Source organism: Triticum urartu, chromosome 1 (genome assembly GCF_003073215.2).
Source record: "Triticum urartu cultivar G1812 chromosome 1, Tu2.1, whole genome shotgun sequence".
Classification (NCBI taxonomy): Eukaryota; Viridiplantae; Streptophyta; class Magnoliopsida; order Poales; family Poaceae; genus Triticum; species Triticum urartu.
The window spans coordinates 559,745,230-559,749,510 of record NC_053022.1 but is presented as its reverse complement, the minus strand read 5'-3'; positions in this window follow the sequence as shown (position 1 = coordinate 559,749,510).

The following is a 4,281-nucleotide window of genomic DNA, read 5'->3' as shown; positions in this document are numbered from 1 at the left end:
ACCGGAAGAGAAGAAGCGGGTGACGTCCAGCGAGAGTTCCACTAAGACACAACAAACCAAATCTAGCAAGACAGAGACGAAGAATTCTAGCGCGGCAGCAAGAGATGCAGAGGTGACCTCACCAATGAAACATAACACTGCACCTAAAAGGAAGGGAGGTCCTCCTGTACAAGTGTACCGCATGGTTGAGCTACCGATGCTAACGAACCAGGCTCATGGCTCGGATGGGGCCATGTTGGCTGATACTACCCTTGCTGGTAAGGCCATTGAGGACGAGGATGATGGTACACTAAGAGAACCAAAGAAGAAGAAGCCAACTCCACCCAGTTCTGAATCATCGGCAGCGGCTGCAGGTCAGCCCTGCCCGTCCCAATGATTGCCATAAGCTGGAACTGCCGGGGGCTTGGGAACCCCGAGGCAGTTCGCGAGCTTCGCAGTGTTGTGAAGCAAGAAGGTCCTGTTCTCCTCTTTGTCACCGAGACGAAGATTGGAGGGAAACGTGTTGAGAAGTTGAAAGAAATCTTGGGTTTTGTTGGAAGCTTTGCGGTAGACAGTGTGGGCCTAAGCGGTGGGATAGGCTTGTTCTGGTCCAAAGATGTTGTAGTTGAACTAAAAAACTACAATACCGGCCACATTGATGTTGTGGTTCGGAAGGATTCCCCGAATTCGGTGGAGTGGAGATTTACTGGTTTTTATGGAGCATCAAGGGCACAAGAAAGACATCACAGTTGGCGTTTTCTTCGGACGCTACATGATATACCACATTCGGCCTGTGTAGGATCGAAAGTATGTCTAGAGGGGGGTGATTAGACTACTTGACCAAATAAAAGCTTAACCTTTTCCCAATTTTAGTTCTTGGCAGATTTTAGCTATTTTGGGACAAGTCAAGCAATCATCACATAATTCAAGCAAGCATGCAAAGAGTATATTGGCAGCGGAAAGCAAAGCATGCAACTTGCAAGAATGTAAAGGGAAGGGTTTGGAGAATTCAAACGCAATATGAGACACGGATGTTTTTCCCGTGGTTCGGATAGGTGGTGCTATCCTACATCCACGTTGATGGAGATTTCAACCCACAAAGGGTAACGGTTGCGAGAGTCCACACAGGGCTCCACCCACAAAGGGTAATGGTTGCGCGAGTCCACACAGGGCTCCACCCACGAAGGGTCCACGAAGAAGCAACCACCAACGAAGGGTCCACGAAGAAGCAACCACCCACAAAGGGTCCACGAAGAAGCAACCTTGTCTATCCCACCATGGCCATCGCCCACACAGGACTTGCCTCACTAGCGGTAGATCTTCACGAAGTAGGCGATCTCCTTGCCCTTACAAACTTCTTGGTTCAACTCCACAATCTTGTCGGAGGCTCCCAAGTGACACCTAGCCAATCTAGGAGACACCACTCTCCAAGAAGTAACAAATGGTGTGTAGGTAATGAACTCCTTGCTCTTGTGCTTCAAATGATAGTCTCCCCAACACTCAACTCTCTCTCATAGAATTTGGATTTGGTGGAAAGAAGATTTGAGTGGAAAGCAACTTGGGAAGGCTAGAGATCAAGATTCATATGGTAGGAATGGAATATCTTGGTCTCAACACATGAGTAGGCGGTTCTCTCTCAGAACATACGAGTTGGAATGGTGTATGTGTTCTGATGGCTCTCTCCACGAATGAAGAGGAGGTGGAGGGGTATATATAGCCTCCACACAAAATCCAACCGTTACACACAATTTTCCAATCTCGATGGGACCGAATCAACAAACTCGGTCGGACCGAAAATGTAAACCTAGTGACCGTTAGAGATTTTCGGTGGGACTGACATGCAACTCGGTAGGACCGATATGGTTAGGGTTTGGGCATAACGTAATCTCGGTGAGACCGATTACACAAACTCGGTGAGACCGAATTTGGTAATTAGCTAACCAGAGAGTTGGTCAGGCAAACTCGGTGGGACCAATTTGCTCTTTCGGTGAGACCGAAAAGTTACAAAGGGGAAACACTGAATTTACATTGCAATCTCGGTGGGACCGATTCGCTCTTTCGGTGAGACCGAAAAGTTACGAAAGGGAAACAGAGAGTTTGCAATCCCATCTCGGTGAGACCGAGATCCCTATCGGTAGAACCGAATTGCTAGGGTTTGGCAGTGGCTAATGACAAGTGAAACTCGGTGGCGCCGGATAGGAAGAATCGGTAGGACCGAGTTTGGCTTAGGGTTTAGGTCAAATGTGGATATGGGAAAGTAGTTGAGGGTTTTTGGAGCATATCACTAAGCACATGAAGCAAGAGGCTCATTAAGCAACACCTCATCCCTCCTTGATAGTATTGGCTTTTCCTAAAGACTCAATGTGATCTTGGATCACTAAAATATAAAATGAAGAGTCTTGAGCTTTTGAGCTTGAGCCAATCCTTTTTCCTTAGCATTTTGAGGGTTCCACTTTCACATCCATGCCATGCCAATCATTGAGCTTTCCTGAAATAATCACCTTGGAATAGCATTAGCTCAATGAACTATATGTTGTTATGAATTACCAAAACCACCTAGGGATAGTTGCACTTTCAATCTCCCCCTTTTTGGTAATTGATGACAACATATAGATCAAAGCTTCGACAAATGATAATAAGCATGAAATATATCGTCGCTTTGAGAAGTATGTGATAAGTAAGAGCTCCCCCTAAATTTGTGCATATTTAAAATTTGCTTTGGACTGCAAATGCACAAGGAGTTAGAGTCATGGGTTACTCTTCCATGTCACATACATCTTGGTGGAGCGCTTAAAATGATAAGAATGAAATACATGCACTCATCACCAAGAATAGTGAAAGATCACATAAGATAGATAAGATAATAGCATTAAGCAAGCATTAAGTGTAGCTTATGATCAAGCATATGATCATCAATGTCTCACAAATAATGACGTAGTATCTCAAGCACTCAAAAGCAAACAAGTTTGAAAAACCACCAAATAAAGCAAGAGAGAAAAGCAACACTCTCTCTCTCGAAGCCTATGATCTATACATTTTTCTCCCCCTTTGGCAACAAGTTACCAAAAAGTTCCTAGAAAATGCATAGTACTAGATCGACGCTCAGGCTTGATCTTCTGGTGGTGGTGGAGTCCGGATCACTCCAAGGACGAAGGCTTCTGTAGACGCTGGAGTTGGAGCTGAAGTAGATGCTGGAGCTGGTGGAACTGAGGCTGTAGCTGGTGCTGAGGTGGTGGCTCTTGTGTCAGCAACTGACACGGCAGACGACCTCGGACCTCGTGGCACTCTAGCAAAGGCATGAGTGGTAGTCCTGCCTCTCCTCTCCTGCATATCATCTTGGAGCTGCTCCACTGCAGTCTGAATCTCCGTTACCTTGACATCCAAGTCATAGAACTTTTGTTCCATGATTCTCTCTAGGCTTGCCTGGTTTTGAGTTAGGGTGGCTAGTCCTTGCTCAATCCGCAGGGTGGATGCAATCAGGTAACCAAGCTGCTCTTGTTTGGTCTTCAAGAAATACTCAGATGCCTCCTCTTGAGTTGGCATCTTGGCAGCTTTCTCCTTCCTTGCCTTCTCCTTCTCTGCGTATGCTTGAGCAGATGATGGCTCGTTCTCAGTCATGACAACTTGATTGTTCTCAAAATCTGGATGGATGGGCAGGTGTTCCTTGTCCAATAAATATATGCACGTGCCCATCTTGGAGTTAATGAGCTCCTGGATCTGAGGGGCATATCCGCAACTCCTCTTCTGATCTGCTGCAGTCCTTTTGATAGTTTCCACTATGAGGCTCATCACCTTGAACTTCTGAGGTACATCAAATACATGTAGCAAGTTGATAGCATGGCTTCTGATCATCTTGTGATCTCCAGACTTGGGCAATATGGTGTGCCTCAAGATCCAATTGATAGTTGGCAGCCCTGACAGAAGGTAATGCACAGACCCAAATTTGAAGGTGTCAAGAGCTTCATTGGGAATTTCCTTGTACATATTGGACATAGAGTTATGGTCCATCTTCTTCTTGGCATATATGTCCAAGTCATCATCATGCTCCTCTGGGGCATTAATGATCTGTGCCCACTCAGCAACTGTGGATTGGTACCTTGTACCCTCAGACATCCATGTGATCCTCCCATCTGAATAAAAATGTGCTATGGAGTAGAACTGCATTATAAGCTCCTCATTCCACTTTGTGAGCTTCTGCCCAACAAAGTCAGCTACTCCACAAGCTATGAAGCTGTCTTGCACTCCAGGATAGTGCTCCTCATTGTCCTTGATGTACTGCCAGTCAACCCATCTCATATCACA